The 18,037-nt window shown below is 37.2% G+C and overlaps 1 long non-coding RNA gene across 6 annotated transcripts in view; it reads right to left on the bottom strand.

Annotated features, from left to right (window-relative positions):
- Nucleotides 1-12,453, bottom strand: part of LOC103163700 — a 69,279-nt gene extending 56,826 nt beyond the window's left edge. For 2 of the 6 annotated variants that reach the window (XR_003482684.2, XR_003482681.2), the window contains exon 1: nucleotides 4,597-7,576. This is a non-coding gene — a long non-coding RNA (uncharacterized LOC103163700). Of the gene's footprint in view, nucleotides 1-4,596; nucleotides 7,577-9,991 lie in introns of those variants that run through there. The other 4 variants (XR_003482682.2, XR_003482685.2, XR_004768438.1 and 1 more) reach the window with 4 other exon arrangements.
- Nucleotides 12,454-18,037: the final 5,584 nt, after the last annotated feature.

The following is an 18,037-nucleotide window of genomic DNA, read 5'->3' as shown; positions in this document are numbered from 1 at the left end:
GAAATTTGTCATGCAAGGAATACAATGGAGGAGCCATACTCATCACAAAATCATTTCAAGCTCCCTCGGTAGGGGGTTGCTGTCTCATGCAGACATGGAAATTAGTATTGGCTAGAGGCCTAGAAGGCAGAGGAATGACACAACTAGAAGTTAAACTGCGAACTATTAAGTTTACTAATAATGTATTAAATCTAATCCTTTACAGCTAATCCTCATTCTCTGGGTTGCTGATATTTATCTTTTTGAATGCTTAACTTTTTGAGTATGAAAATGATCTCTCTTCTCCTGGACAGGGCACATAAAACTGACTCATAATGAATGTATAGGACACACTTCAGCAGTAGGTATTATGACTAACAAAACAGATATACGGCTTGGGCCATTAGGGTCTGAGTCCTTCTTACGCCTTCAGTTCTTGCTAAAACAAGTTATTCCATTATTACTTAATTGTACTTTTCTCTTAAAATATCAAAATTATAATGCTAACCTACTTCACAGCTTACTTGGTTATATTAGGAAGTATGCATAAACTACTAAGAGTTGTTACTGACACATAGTATTTACTGAGTGCTGGATACAATGGACATAAACATTAGGTCTAGAAGAAGAGAAAAAAGTTTCCTTCCTCAGGAGACAGAGACATGCAGATCTCTGGTGATATTTTGATTATACAAATAAAGGCTGTTTGAAGTTCAGAGAATGGAGCTTTCCACTAGCTAACCATAATGGTCTGGAGGTCTGTGGTTAGCTAGTGGCAAGCACCTTTCCCTGACATTCAGATAGGCTTTTATTTGTAAAAGCTAAATATAACTACATCTCTGTGAGTTCGAAGCCACCCTATTCTACATAGTAAGTTCCAGGACAGACAATGTAGAGAGAATGTCTCAAAAAAAGAAAAGAAAAAGACAATGAAGTAAAGGATGTGGCATTTTCTAATTCAAAGACTCATAGAAATCCTTGAAGACCAGGATTTATCCCTAGTGCTTGAACTTACTTTTTGGAGCCCATTCTCTTTGGAGGGATACCTTGCTCAGCCTAGATATAAGTGAGACAGCCTTGGTCCTGCCTCAAAACGATGTGCCAGATTTTTTGACTCCCTAAGGGAAGCCTTACTCTCTCTGAAGAGAGAATGGGGGTGGGGAGGGGGGAAGGTGGAGGAACTAGGAGGAGGGAAGGGAGTGGGAACTGGAATTGCTATGTAAAAATGAGAGAAGATTGTTTAAAATTTAAAAAAATGAGAAAAAAGAAAATTTACATAAAATTAAAGGATTGTTACATAAGAAAAATTTGCTTTCTGTGCACTGAATTAACATACAAAAATTTTAGAAAAAACTAAGGGGATTGTAACTCTCCTAGCTCCATCAGCATGGTTTCTAAGAACCAACAATGATATCAATGTTCTGCAGTTGACAGGGTAAGAACATTTTAGGATGAGCCTAGGGGTAATCAGATCGTTCTGAAATAGAGAAAATTGAAAGGTCAATTGTACTTTGAAGCTTGCCAGTCTCTTTTCTATGAAGAATGCAAATGCACAGTGCCGTCTACAGAATGATTTCGCACAAGTACCATAGCTTTAATAAAATACCACCTTTATCTTTCTTATATGCACATTATTCCAAGCTCACATCTAAATCATCCTACATGCTGAGAGCTATTCTCATTTCCTCAAACCTATCACTAAATCATGTTAAATATCTTTCAAGAATAATTACCTCTCAGCTAAATTTTCGAGGTGTGCGCATGTGTGTGTGCTTGTGAGCACATACTGGAGCATACACACCACACACACACACACACACACACACACTCACAGAAGTGGGATGAGTAAATCCTGGGATACTGTTATATATTGTAGAAAATACTGCCTAATATTTTGATATAAAACCATGAAAGACGTTGTAATATATATTTTAATGCATTTAACCATTATGTTAATTAATAAGGACACTAAGAACTTTTGAAATAACTTATTGTATTGTCTTACTGGAGTTTTTCCAAACTTTCCATTGTCTCCTCTCTTAATATAAGGTGTTAAAATCTTTCCATCTCTTCTCTGTCCTTTTTGCCAGTTGGTTTTTCTTATTCTTACTGGGTCTCTGACTTTCTCTTGGAGAAAGGCAATCGAAAGCTAACTTTAATTTCCTGAGTTGCATGTTTGTAGCCTGATTAATGTGTTTGTGGATTCTTAATAAGAATGTGTGCATATCCACAGTGATGTTTATTAATTCATAGAGCAGCTGCTCAAAGGCAGCAAGCAGAGAGATGTCTCCTCCCACTGAAGTCTCTTGGCAGCCATCAAGACTTTTCCCTGCCTGGTCATTTGGAGAACAGTCTCCGTACAGAAACTGATGGTCCTTTTTCTGCCCCTGGCAAGGGAACTCTTGAGCCAGCAGGGGGGCCAGCAGGATAGGAAGTTCAGATCTGAATCTCTCCAATGTGTGGAAGATGAAATAAAATTCTTAATGAGTCGAGTAGAGACCACAGCTCATTTCAATTATTTTTTAATTGTTTTCAGATGCTGCCGGGCATGCTTCGTTTTGCTCTGCAATAAACAGAGCATACAACATGGTAGTGGATCACACTTTAGACCCTGAGGAAATATCCCCAGGAAGTGATGAAAATAATAGAGGCATTACACACATTGGATCAGGTACCTGGCAGATGAGCTGGAAAGCCAAACACAGGGATGGGAGAACCAGAGGCCCTGTATCCCTGCCACTTGGAAGCTCATAAGATCTATTTTCAAGTCCTCACATCCACTCTTGAAAATTCAGTACAAAAATAGGGGGCCCACAGTGACATCTTCTGTAGTTGTTCTTCACTAAGTTTCCATCTGCCTGATCTCCCCTCCTTGCCACCCCCTACCACCTACCTGGGGAAAAGACTCACCACAGGTTAGTTATTTGAGATGCCCATGTTCACAATTAACTCAGAGTTTAGAGTATTTGTTATGTGAGAGGGTTATTTAAAACAGAAGCATCTCCAAAGACCCTCCTCTGAAACTTGAAGTATCATGTATAGTCTTTTCATTATTTCACTGAAAACTATAAAATAAGGTTGTTAGGCAACATTTACTAGTATGTAATTCTGAAAAGTTCAAACATATTAGTATGATGGTGTAATATCTCATTACTTTGAGTAGAAGATTGTGGGGAGACACAGCCCCAAGATGTCCCCTGGCTGGATGCCAGGGAGACAAAATGGTAGAGTTCAAAAGAATAGAATAAAAGTTCTAATATTAGTCCAAATGTATTGCAGTGGTAACTAAACACAGGATCAAATACTTGTAATTGATAATCCTTCTTTCACTAAAGATTATATAATATAGAAAGGTTGAGTCAGGGGAAGAATAGAAGAAAACAAGAAAGGAGATAACATATTAGAGGGAGACATTTTAGGTTCACAGAGAAATCAGGCAGCTGGTGGAAGTAGAAGCAGACACCCACAACTAATCACTGAACTGAACGGGAATCCAGTTGCAAAGAAGGACGGGTAATGAGCAAAGGGGTCCAGACCAGGCTGGTGAAACACACAGAAACAGCTGATCTGAGCATATGGGAGCTCTTGGCCCCCAGACTGATAGCTGGGATACCAGCATGGGGTTGATCCAGAGTGGAGGAACATGAGTTTCAGTGAGGAAACCTCGGAAATCTACGGGACATCCTGTAGTAGTTCAGTAGTTATCCCTAGCATAGGTGTGGACTTTGGGAGCCCATTCCACATAGAGGGATATTCTCTGAGCCAAGACACACTGGGGTGGGCCTAGCCCCTATCCCACAGGATACAATAGACTCTGATGACACCCTATGGAAGGCCTCACCGTCCCTGGGGAGCAGAAAGGATATGTGATAGGTAAGGTTTTAGTTGGGGGGTTGGTAGGGGAGGAGGGGAGGGAGAGGGAACTGGAATTGACATGTAAAACAATCTTGTTTCTAATTCAAATAAAAAACATCTGCAAAAATATATATATATTTATGTGTCACTAATGGTCTTTGAAATATAATTCCCATAGATAGGATGCATAGTTTTATTTTACTTATATTCTGTAAAGTGTTTACCATTATATTGAAATTGTTCTTAGTATTTTCATTATTTTTAAATTATAATGTGATTAGTTTATTTCTCCTTTTCCCTTTCTTCATTCCAAACTCTTACATTTCCCTCTCCTTCAACCTTATGGCTGGCCTCAATTTTCAATAGCTGTTACATGCATGCGTCTATACACATATACATGCATATACACATGCATGTATATACATATACATAGATACATACATACAATGTACGTATATATTTCTAAATACAACATATAAAGTCTGTACAATTATTACTTGTATGTATCTTTTCAGGGATGACAATGTGATATTTGATAACTATTTGGAATGGTCTTCCTTATGGAAACACTATTTCTTCCATTCTGAGCATTCTTCAATTGCCTGTGGTCTTTCCCCATGCACTTTGGCATGTCTGTTGGTGTCACCCTTATTTATTTGACTTCTGGGAAGTCATGCTGGTGAGGCTTCACAAGGATGGCTTCTAATATTACAGAAAACATAATCTCATAGAAAACTCCCTGGCTCTTACAGGCTTCCTGACCTCTTTCCAAGTGTTCCTGGAGCCACAGGTGGAAGCAGTTGTTTTGTAGATGTTGCCTTTGTGACTGGATTCCACGACACTGCAGTTTTGTTTGTTGTGGTTTCATGTAATAGTTTCACTCTGTTGCAGAGAAGCACTTTCAATGAGGGGTGAGGACTACACAAACCTGTGGGTATAAAGTCAGTATTTTCTTTTCTAAATTAAAATCTGATATGGGTGAAATATAGGTTGACACCAGAGCATTTCACTAGTGTGCACAAAATAGGGGGTTCAATATTAAATATCACAAAATAAATTCTAAAATGATTAAATAATAACATAACTAAATAATATTTTGTTGAATTTTATTAAATATAAAGCTCAAGTACATGCATTTCTATCTGATAACTTTATTGCAGAAAACTACAGTGAAAAAAAAATGCAAAGTAGCTGGGCATTGGTGGTGCATGCCTTTAATCCCAGCACTCGGGAGGCAGAGGCAGGAGGATCTCTGTGAGTTTGAGACCATCCTGGTCTAAAAGAATTAGTTCCAGGACAGCCTCCAAAGCCACAGGGAAACTGTCTTGGAAAACAAAAACAAAAACAAAAACAAAAACAAAAACAAAAACAAAAAAACAGGCAAATTGAGGATCTATTAAACTTCTTAACCTACTTTTCAAGGGATTAATTTCCCACCAAGAACACCCTCAATAAGAGTGCAGGACAGTGACTATTCGGGTTTTTCTTCAGTCAAATTGAGAATTATGTTTACAATTTTTAGTGAATTTCACATTGTAAAATTAAAACGATGTCTTAGCTTTCATCTCCTTTATTATTAATGAAGTGAATGTTTGGAGAATGATTTGTTCATGATCTTTATATTGGTATATCATTTTCCCCCATCTATTTTAAGCCCTCTTTACATAAGACAGTAACCCAGTGTTTGGTACATTGGTAGCCCATATGTTCCCAGATTCTAAATTGCCTTATAGCTTACTTATGGGACACATTTGCATCGAAATTACTTTATTTTATATTGCCAAGCTTATTGGCATTTATGTTTACAAATTCTGTACATTTTGGAAAGAAGGTGAAAGTTTTTGACCTGATAATGAATGAAACAAAATTTGCTTCTATTTTCTTGTAGCTCGTTTTTGCTTTTTTCACTTTTTGCTTTTACATGTTTAAATAAACTTGAAGTATATGTTGGCATTGTAACAGTTCATGAGCCAAGAAACTTGATTTTTCTCTCAAAAATAACTTTAATGAATAATTTATTTCTCAATTTAAAAATGTATTTAATCACATAAAAACACAGTTGTGCTTACACAAGGGGGCTGTTTGATCCATTTGTAGATGTAATCAAAATTATAAAAATAAAAGAGTATATACATGTAAATAAAAATATAAAAATAAAAAGGATTATAAACATGTAAAACTAACTAAATGGAAATGATTTCTTCTGAGTTATTTTTCTATTTTTATTTTTTACTAAAATTATTTTTCATACTCTACATTTTGATGATATTCTATTTCTCCCCTCAGTACCTCCCAGATCCCTCCCCTTACCCCACTTCCTACCCAATTTCATGTTCTTTCCCCAACTCAGAAACATACAACACCAAAAAATCATAAATAAAACAAATTATGAAAAAAAATTTAAAAATATGAAACAGCATGCATAAAACATAAATCTCATGGACCTCAGTTTGATAGCTGGGGAACCAGCAGTGGACTGAACCAGGCCCCCTGAACATGGGTGTCAGCTAGGAGGCCTGGGCAGTCTATGGGGCCTCTGGCAGTGGAACCAGTATTTATCCTTAGTGCATGAAATTTGGGAGCCAATTCCCTATAAGGATGCCCCAAATGATGTGACAGACATTGATGATTCCCCGATGGAATGCCTCACTCTCCCTGGAGAGTGAATGGGGAGGTGCAATTGGGGTGTCATCGGGGACATTTCAAGATGGGGGGGGAGAGAGAATTGGTATATTGATATGTGAAATAAGATTGTTTCTAAATTAAATAAAAATGTATATATTTAAAAAACAAACATGGAGTCTGCTTTGTGTTGGCCAATTCTTCCAGGGCATGGGGCCTGCTCTAGGGTATGGTTGATATATATACCCAGGGCACATCATTCCATAAACATGATTTTACTTTTCACAGAAGGTACCAATTGCAAATAGCTTCTTGCTTAGGTGTGGGACTCTGTGTGTGCTTCTCCATCTTTAGGCTGACATTTTGTCTGGTTTGAAAGTCTATGTGTCTTTGCAAGGATGTCACAGTCTCTGTGTACATATATGTATGCACCAAATGTATAGTATTTGGAAGACAGTTTCTTTGGAGTCATCTAAAACCTCTGGCTCTTACACTTTTTCTACCACCTCATCTACATAGAACAATGAGACTTGAAGACAGGGGTTTGCTAAAAAACATCTCCTTTGGGGCTTATTGTTCCAAACGCGAGTTATTCAATCAAAATCTCTGCATCTTGTCCACTTGTGATTCTTTTAGTTAATCACCATTACTGAAGGAAAAGAAGTTCTACTAAAGGTTGAGCGATGAACTGATTCATGAGGTAGCATAATGTCATTAGGAAGCATTTTATTGCTTTGTTTGTTTGCCACAGTTGTTCTCAACCTATGGGTCACAACCATTGGAAAACACGTATTTCAAATGTTCTAAGGAACTGAGACACTATTTGGTAGCAAAATTACAGTTTTGAAGTAGCATCAAAAATAAATTCATTATTGGGGATGCCAAAGTATTGCTGGAGTTTCATTCCAGCCTGGTCCCACAGCCATTTAGGCCCAGATATACACACAAGACTTATATTAATTTATAAACTGTTGATCAATGGCTAGGACTTCTTATTTGGCTAGTTTTGTCTTACTTATTAACCCTTTTCTATTAATCTATGTATTGTCAAGTGGCTGTGGCTTACCAATAATCCAGCATGTTACTCCTTCAGCAGCATGGTGTCGTCGTTGTCGTCATGTCCCCCCCCCCCCCGCCCGCCTCTCTCTGCCTTCTCCCCCAGAATTCTCCTGGCTTCCTAGCCCCACCTATCTTCCTGCCTCTATCAGCCAATCAGTGTTTAATTTATCAAAGCATAAGAGAAACATATACAGAAGGACATCCCCCATCATCTCCAATTTTCTTCCTTCTGCCTCCCTAGTGTTGGGATTAAAGGCATGTGCCACCACACCCAGCTACTCTATTTCTTTTCTTTTAATGATAAATGGGTGTTTTATTGGGGAACAACTTACACAGATAATAGTAAAGAAACACCATGGCATTCCTGCTCCAGAAGATATAGTCTCTGCCCTTCCAATGCTCTCCAAGACCCAAGAGAGAGTGCCTGCCCCCACTTCTCTACCTTCTGGTCATGTCTGCACCTGAAGTCATGCCCAAAGGGGTGTGGTCACTAATACATATTCACTGGCAAGGCGAGATGCTACTATACCTAAGACTATCAGAAATATGTCTTTTTGGATGGTTGTGACCACAAGTTGAGAACCAATATTAGTTTTTCCCATAGAGTCCATGATCTATTTAGTTTCAGTTATTTAGCTATTGACCATTTTAGTCATGTCCTGTATGGGTTTCATGTCATGGAGTGGGCTTTAAGTCCAGGAAAGAAAATTTGGTTACCCACATAATATATGTGCCACAAATGCAACAATGTCTCTTGAAAATAGTTTTGTGATTTAGGTTTCAAGGGCTTTTGTTTGTTTGTTTGTTTGTTTTGTTTTGTTTTTTTGATACAGGGTTTCAATGTGTAGCTTTGTAGACCAGGCTGGCCTTGAACTCAGAGATCTGCCTGCCTCTGCCTCCTGAGTGCCAGGATTAAAGGTGTACACAACCACAGCCTGGGCTAGGTTTCAAGGTTTATTGCTGGATAATATTTGTGATTACTTTTCTCCTCTAGTAGTGTGCAAAGATACCTTCCAGTACCACACATGGCAGTCAGTAGGGCTGGAGCTTCTAGCTTGACACCAGCTTTGATTTCTCCATCTTCAATGACATAAGTAACTCATATCTTCAGCAATAGGACATTAACATCAGGTTGTGGGAGTATAACTAATAGCATTGACCATAGCTTCTAATACATGAGGAGGCATTTATGGGACTGTCTTGGTCAGTGCCTTTAAAGTTGTAACCTATTTCTGACTCTGGAGGTTTTACTCGGTAGCATAATATGTTTAGTTGGGGCATTGACTCCCTCATTAGGGATGACTCTACTTAAATCTGTCTCTCTCTCTCTCTCTCTCTCTCTCTCTCTCTCTCTCTCTCTCACACACACACACACACACACACACACAATATATATATATACATATATATATATATATATATATATGTATATAATGTACATCTATCTATATGAAGCCTCTATAGTACTAAATTTTCATATGGCTTTTCAAAAAGCCTCTTTTGTTAGTTATTCCTTCCCATAATCCTTCCTTTACCCATACTCCCTTCTACTCCCTACTTAATCCTTTTATTCTATTTTCCCATTCATTATTTTATAACACTATTTCCTCTTACTTAAAAGATCCCCTCCTCCCCACTGGTCCTTTATTAATAACCTAACCTCTGTGGTTATTCACATTGAAAACACACACACACACACACACACAAAGTTTCAAAGACAATGTCCACAAATAAGAGAAAACATCTAATGCATGTCTTTTTGGGTCTGGGTTACCTCATTCAGGATGTTTGTTTATACTTTCACTCATTTACCTGACAAATTGATAATTTTCGCTTTCTTAACAGCTTAATATTCTACTATGTAAATGCACCACAACTTTATTATCCACTTATCAATTGATAGATTCTAGAATATTTCCTAATTTCTGGCTATTATAAATATAGCACTAATAAACATGAATAGGCAAGTATCTTTGTAGTAAGATGTAGAGTCTTTGGGGATTTTTCCAAGGAGTTTGGGGAGATAGATTTTCATCTCCTTGAGGAATTTTCCTAGGGGCTGTAGCAGTTTGCACTCTCACCAGCGATGACAAAGTTTTCTTAAGTGTTTCTCAGCTATATGTGTTTCATATTTTGCAACTTCTCTGCTTAGTTCTACACTCCATTTTGACATTTGGCTATTCATTTTCTAGAAATTTGTTTCTCAGTTCTTTATATATTCCAAGTACTAAACCTCTTTCCTATACATAGTTGATAAAGTATTTTCCAATCTGTAGCCTGCTCCTTTGCTCAAATAATGCTGTCCTTTTTCATACAGAAGATTTTCAGCTTTCTGAGTTCTATTTATTGGTCGTTGATCTTAGTGAATATGCAATTAGTATCCTGTTCAGAAAGTGCTTTCCTGTGCCAATGAGTTCAAGCCTATTCTCCACTTCTTGTTCCATCAGTTTCAGAGTACAGCCTTATGTTGAAGTACCTGATCCATGTGGAATTGAGTTTTTCACAGGGCACACAGACATCTAGTTTGATGAACACCACTCATTGAAGATGCTGTATTTTCTTCACTCTGTATTTACAGGTTCTTTGTCAAAATTCAAGTGTCTTAGTTCTTCAATTCTTGACCACTCCAGTGACCATTCTCTCTCTCACTCTCTTCCTCTCTCTCTCTCTTCCTCTCCCTCCCCTCTGGTTTTTCCAGACAGGGTTTCCCTGTATTGTTTTGGAGTTTTCCTGAAACTGGTTTTGCAGACCAGGATGACCTCAAACTCACAGAGATCTGCCTCTTCTTCTTCCCAAGGACGGCTGAATCTGTTTTTGTTTTTTTGGTTTTTTTTTTTTTTGAGCTAATCCACCAAGCTGATTTTATTATTAGAGGGTGAATTGATTAACTAATTTTTACATTTAGTCCTAAGCTATAAGACTCTTGAGTCAGGCATGGTGAGCACACTATCTATCTTGAACTCAGGGCACAGAGACAGGGGAATTACAAATTTGATGTGAGCCTTGCCTTCATAATAAGTTTAAAGTTAAGATGGTTGACAAAATATAACCCTAGGTTAAAATAATTAATTAATTAATTAATTTAAAAATCACTTTTAGACAGGTGAGTTGGGGCATGACTTTAATCCCAGAACTTGGGAGGCAGAGGCAGGCAGACCTCTATGAGTTCAAGGCCAGCCTGCTCTACAAAGTGATTTCTAGGACAGCCAGGGCTGTTACATAGAAAAATCCTGTCTCAAAAAAACAAAAGAAAAAAACCGTCTTCAAGAAAAACTAATACGTCTTATTGTCTTGTTCTAACACGACCAAAATCCTATGAAAATATAGCCATAATATTTTAATTTTAGGAATTGTCTAGTATTAATAATAGCATGTATAATATATAATACATAAATAACTACTGCAAATCATCACATATTATTTATAACAATAAAAGCTGACTACCCAAATATTAAACAACAATATCTATTATTTATCAAGAATTTGCTACATTGAGGGACTAGGAATTAAACAGATTCCCTGATAGGAAGACAGGAAGAGGGGACATGAATAGGCAGTAACTGTGTTGAAATTCCAAGATGGCTGGCTTCTTCCTCACTCCCATGACCTGACACAAAAGCCTGGTAGCTTAAAACAAAGGCCTGGTAAAGGTTATTTCTCCAACTGTTGGACCACCATCCTATGATATTGCCCAGCATTAGAGTTCAGGATCAGATCTGGACATGTTTATCCCAGTTGTGCTTACCAGTCATACTGTCTTTATTCAAACTAACCAAACCTAAATAGGTTAGAAAACCTTCAGAAATTTCAAGAACCCCAGCCCTTAACGAGATCCCGTGTTTCTGGCCTCCTGGGTCATTCCTCTGCCTTTCAGAGGGTCTTTCTATGCTTGTGCTATGTTTACTAGTGATCCTTGCCCCTAATAGAAGCCTTTCTTCACTACTGTATTTTCTTGGCTCTGCTGAAGAGGTTCCCCGAGGCTACATGTTGGGCTCCTGACTTTTCCTGCTTTTAATTCCTTAAGTAGAAGAGAAAATAAACCTGATCAAGTTCCCCGGGCAGTAACACTTTTTGGAGATGGTTTATGCTGTGACTGGTAGACAGTGTTATAAAAAAAAAATTCCACATATTGCCGGAAACTAGGTAATATTAATATTCTTATTATGAGGACTGAAACATTGAGAGACAAAGTATTACTGGCTGGTCTTGTGTGTCAGATTGACACAAGCTAGAATCGGCAAAGAAAGAAGCTGTAAGGCATTTTCTCATTTAGTGACCAATAGGGGAGGACCTACCCCACAGTGGGTGGTGCCAACCCTTGTCTGCTGGTCCTGGGTTCCATAAGAAAGTCAACTAAACAAGCCATGGGAAGTAAGAAGCTTCCCTCCATGGCCTAAGCATCAGTTCCTGCCTCAACACCCCCCCCCTTTAGTGATGAACAGCAATATTGAAATGTAAGCCTAATAAACCCTTTCCTCCCCAACTTGCTTTTTTTGTCATGGTGTTTCATGGCAGCAATAGAAACCCTAACTGCAACACAAAGTAAAGCCCCAAACCTAATTTGAACTCAGTTTAGTTCAGGAGTCAGGAATCATTGATTTAATGAAGAATAAACAACTGCCTTCAACAATGATCAATTTCTTTTAGTTCTACTTTGTGTGAGATTAACTATCTTTATTCTCTACTCACAGAGTGCGATAATGTGGTCTTGGATTCCTGACGTGGATCAGCTTTGAATTTCATTTTTTTATTCTGAGTCCCATGTTTCTGTCTACTTCATACCTTCACAACAATTGGTGCAATATGAAATCCTTACATAACTGTTACGATAAATCTTTCTGTCAAAAGCTGCCTGAGCCCCACCGCCACATGTGAGCTTTACGCCAGCCGCCTGCCCGAGTTAGACACAAATGAATACACAGAAATTTGTATTAGGTACAATGCTGCTTGGCCAATGACTAGGACTTCTCATCTGCTAGCTCAGTCTTAATTATCATAAATCTATATATTTTATAAGACTTATCTTATCAGAGGCCTTATTGGAGTCCCTCCTTGTTGGTGGATCACATCCTGCTGCTGGAGAAGGAAGGGGAAAAAAGAGAAACTTCCTGTTTTCTTGCTTAGATATCAGACTCTTTACCATGTCACTTCCTGCCTGGATCAGCACTTCTCTACTACATTTCCCAGAATCCTCTTAGACTCCTAGTCCCGTCTAACTTGCTATCTCATTGGCCAAACTATTTTATTTAACAATCAATAATATAAACATACACAGTACATTCCCCATCACATAACATATATTTCCATTATTTTCTAGAATGGCACAGCTTATTAAGCACTTAATATTAAAGAGTCATGGTATTTTTTAATAGAATAAGAATCGTTTATTCTGCTTATACAGAAAATCAATTTTAGGAAAGTATTGTGTCTCTTCATAATCAAATGCTTCCTTCTAGGATTAAATAAATCTGTAGGCAACTATGTAATTTTTTCTATGATTTAAATTTTAGTCTGAAATTAAAAAGCAATTCTTTTCAGACTACATTTGTTTATAGACTAGTGAAGTGAAATGGAGTAATACTGCCACAATATTTGTTTGTTTGTAGACAGTTCTGGCATACTTTGCAATATGAAAACAAAATTCAGATTAATGAATGTAGAATTAATGGCCTGTTTCTAAGTAGATATTCAGAGAAAATTTTTCTCTTAGGATCACATATGCTCTTATGGTTTCTGACAATTTTCAGAGTTCATGCTCATCAATATATCCATTGAAAGACTGCAAATGACTCAGCCCTTTTGATAGGCATTGTTATGTATATATTCTTTTCTTTAACTCCTCCCCTTACTAAAGGGAGTGGATGCTGTGTGTCTTCATTATTGTCTTTTTCAGCTGCGCAACAAAACAATTACTAATTGAGGCCCAAGCCACCAGAGGGACATCAATACTGCCAGGATGACCTGGAACAAGAGGCTAGATAGCCCAGAGATCTATGATAAAAACAAAAAAATCAATAAAATTATTTCTAATAATATTCTGCTATACTCATAGATTGGTACGTAGCCCGATCATCAGGGAGGCTTCCTCGAGCAGCTGATGGGAACAGATGCAGGCTGTTCCTCAGAAAACTGGGAATGAATCTACCTCAATACCCAGCTATACCACACTTGGACATATACCCTGTCCTACCACAAAGAAACTTGCATAACTATGTTCATGCAGGCTTTATTCATAATAAACAGAAGCTGGAAACAACCCAGAAGAATTTATCTATTTTTCTAATGAAGAATGGATAAATAAAATATGGAACATTTGCAAAATGGAGAATTACTCAGCTGTTAAAAAAATGACATCATGAAATTCACAGGCCAAAGGATGGAGCTAGAAAAAAATCAGTCGGAGTGAAGTAATCCAAACCCAGAATGACAAACATGGTATGTACTCACTTATAAGTGGGTATTCAATATGAAGTAAATGATAATCATGCTGTAATCCACAGACCCAGAAAGGCTGAGTAACAAGAAAGTCTCTAAGGAGGATGTATCGATTGATCTCCCTGGGAAGCGCAATAGAAAAGATTTCATGGGCAGACTCATTGTCTAATTTTTAATATATCATTGCGTGTTTTTACTCTTTTGGGGGCCTTCCACCAAGCTCCCAAATAAGGACATGGAGACTTATTCTTACTTCTGAATGCCCTACCTTAGATTGACTTAATTCTAGCCAGCTTTTCTTAAATTATCCCATCTACCTTTTGCCTCTGGGCTTTTAACTTTCTTTATTATATATTCCTTTCTTTACTCTTTACTCCATGGCTGGCTGTGTGCTTGGTTGCCTGGCCACTGGCATCCTCCTCTCTTTACCTTTTCTTGGTCCTTCTTTTCTTCTTTCTGCGCTTGAGCCTAGATTTCTCCTACTACTTATTCTCTCTGAATGTTAGCTCCCACCTATCCCTCATCTGCCTAGCTAGTAGATGTTCACCTCTATTCAGATAAATGAGATGTTTCACAAAAAGTAAGGAAGCTTTACAGAGTTAAAGAAATGCAACATAAAAGAATGCAACACATCTTTGCATCATCAAACAAATATTCCACAGCATAAAGGGATGTAGCCCATCTTAAACTAATATTCCATAATATTAATACTCATTGTTTTCTGAAGAAGGTGTTTTAAAACAGAAGCCACATCAACTAATTACAACTTTCACATTTTCTATAATATTTAATATATAAGTGGCAGATAGCACAAACAACTCAACTACTCGTGATTCTGGTTTCTGTTCAAAAATACCAAATGACTTTCATTTACCCTGAATCTTACTTCAAGTCCAGATACACATATAGATCTAAATATATGTGACAAATACGTAATTTCTAAAATAATTCTCAGGTTGACCGATCAATTCCTAAATGAACTCAATAGGCTCTGTAGTAGAAACTCATAGTGACTTATACCCAGTTAACAGAATATATATATTCTGTATATCTGCATCTAGTACATAATAATTATTTATGTAATATTTACAACAAAGAATAATTAATTATAACACACCAGAAATCATTCAATGTACTATAAAAGCTGTATATTATATTTTTGAAACATATATGTATATCTGCATCTAGTACATAATAATTATTTATGTAATATTTACAACAAAGAATAATTAATTATAACACACCAGAAATCATTCAATGTACTATAAAAGCTGTACATTATATTTTTGAAACATTTGCTAAATCATTACAGAGCTTTGGTGTCTATGTGCAGTACCTTATATCTAGGCATATAATGAAACAATTACAACTACTTAAAAATCATGATTAATACATTTTACATTATTTTAAGTTATATATTTTTATTTCAATACTTTCATTGAGAATATATATGCTATTTTCCTGTTATTGAAAATAGTTTTATCACGTCCTGATCATAGTTTCCCCTCCCTCTACTGCTGCACATTACTCTATACCTCTCTTCCCCTCCAGATCTACTCCTATCCCACCTTTCATTAAATAAGAATGGTCTTCTAAATATGACAACATAAATACAGTATGATAAAGAAAGAAACAATCACATCGAAGTTGTACAAGACAACACAACAGAAGAAAAAGAGTCCTAATAACAGGTACAAGAATCAGAGACCCACTAGTTAGTTCTCATACTCAAGAGTTCCATTAAGACACTAAGCTAAAAGCTATTGTGTGTATGTAGAGGACCTAGTACAGACCCCTGAAGGTTCTGTGCTTATTGTTTCAGTGTTGTCAAGTTCATATACACCTTGCTTAGTTCACTCAGTTGGCTTTGCTCTCCTGATGTCCTCCTCTGGTTCTTACACTCTTTCTGCCTCCTCTCTCATAGGCAGAGAACCCTGAGATTCTACAGGAGGGATTTGATATAGACATCCCATTTAGACTCTCCACATGTCTGACTGTTGGTTTCTGCATCTGTTCCCATGTACATTTGGAAGAAACCATTTCTGATGACAACTAAATAAGATACCAACATATGGGTATGGCAGAACATCATTAGGAGTCACTGTATTGATACTTTTTTCTTTAAGCCAGTCATGGTTGATTTTAACTTAGGTGTTTGGGCTACTGGTCTCTGGTTCTTACTCATTTAAGAAGTGCTATGTATGGGTTCCTTCTCATGGAGTGGACCTTAAGTCAAATCAGACACTGGTTGACTATCTCCACGAGTTCTGTGCCACCAATGTCATAGCATATCTTTCAGGCAGGACAGAATGTTGGTCAAAGCTTTTGTGGCTGGGTTGTCATTTATGTTTCGCTTTTTCTAGCTTACAGAGCACCTTAAAGCACAAAAGATACTAGAGCATATCTGTGAAGGCTCTCTGTAGGCTCCAGCTGCACTTATCCATGTGCAATGGATTGTAGGTATTGTGTTTGGCAGTGGGGGCCCCTGTCAGTTTTCAGAGAGCAAGCCATTGTCTTAGTAATGGCTTGACTGTTTGGCGTATTTTCATGTGACCCCTTGTCCAACAACTCAATTAAATATAATCCAGTTCCTCTAATAGAAGCATTTTGTGATAACAGGAGATGGACAGGTGATACTCCATGTACTCCATTATTAGAAGACCTCAGTAGGATTCCCTTTCATATATTTTAGAAGGTTTCCATATCAACCCTCAAATGCCCCACAATTCTACTTCACTCTACTTGCATTCTCTCTCTCTCTCTCTCTCTCTCTCTCTCTCTCTCTCTCTCTCTTTCTCTCTCTCTCTCTCTCCTATGTCTCCTACTCACCTGATCTTCCTGTTCTTATCTCCATCCTCTTCCAGTTTACCCATAAAACCTTTCCCCCTCCACATAGAGGTCCAATATCCACCCTAGAGCCTTCCTCTACACATAACCATTCTAGATCTATGGATTGTAGTTTGGTTATTATTTACTTAAAAGCTACTACTATATATAAGCCAATGCATACCATATTTATTTTTCTGGTTCTGTGTTACCTCAATTAGGATGATTTTTTTTCAGTTCCATCCATTTGCCTACAAATTTCATGATGTCATTTTTGTTTCACAAGTGAGTAATATTCCATTGTGTAAATGGTCTACAAATTCTTTATCCATTCTTCTGTTGAGGGACATGTAGATTGTTTTGATTTTCTGGCTATTATAACTAAATATTTTAATACAAAAAATGCTTAAACTCCAGTAAATTTCTTAAATTGAGAAACCTTAAATGACTTCAAACTTACTTAAGCAGTGAATAAACTTTTTTTCAAAGGCAGTATTTAAGGCATGTGATAACATTAGGATCCATATCTATGTTTAAAACAGGATTTATTAGAATTGCACATGTACACATTTTAACGAGTCTAAATGCAAAGTTTTTAAAAATACCTCAACCCACAACCTGCTTAAATCCTCATCTTTATTTGAATATATGTGACATCTATGTATATCTCTCCCTCCTGTGTGTGTCACATGTGCATGCAGGTATGTGGGAGCAGTTGTGTGCAAATGCATGTGGAAGCAAGAAGTTGTCATCAGGTGATTGAAGTCGAAGGGCCAAGCTTACTTCGGACAATGCCACAAGTGGGTAGGTAGTCCTAAGTTATATATGAAAGCAGCCTAAGCAAGGCATGGCTTGATTCAGTCCTGTCTCCAAGTTCCTTCTTAAATTCCTTTCATTACTTCTGTCAATGATGGATTTTAATCTTCAAGATTAAATTAACCCTTTTCTCTTCAAGTTCTTTGTGATCAGTGTCTTATGGCAGATCTGAAACATACTGAGTGCACTGTGTAGTATATTCAGTTATTTTTCCCTTGTAGTGAAAATAGATTATTTATATAATATATTCTGATTACATTTTCCCTTTCTCTACTCCTGCAAGTTCTTCCCACTTCCTCAACCTTTCTGCAACTCTTTAGAAACAAACAGAAACAAAACAACAAGATCAGAAAAACACACACTCTCACACACATACTACCCTAAGGAATAGTAATAAAATAAAATTGTAGAAAGACAAACCCAAAACAAACAAATGGGAGTATTA

This window comes from Cricetulus griseus, chromosome 2, assembly GCF_003668045.3.
Source record: "Cricetulus griseus strain 17A/GY chromosome 2, alternate assembly CriGri-PICRH-1.0, whole genome shotgun sequence".
Lineage (NCBI taxonomy): Eukaryota > Metazoa > Chordata > Mammalia > Rodentia > Cricetidae > Cricetulus > Cricetulus griseus.
The sequence above is the reverse complement of the archived record's forward strand: the minus strand, read 5'-3'. Positions and strand labels throughout refer to the sequence as shown.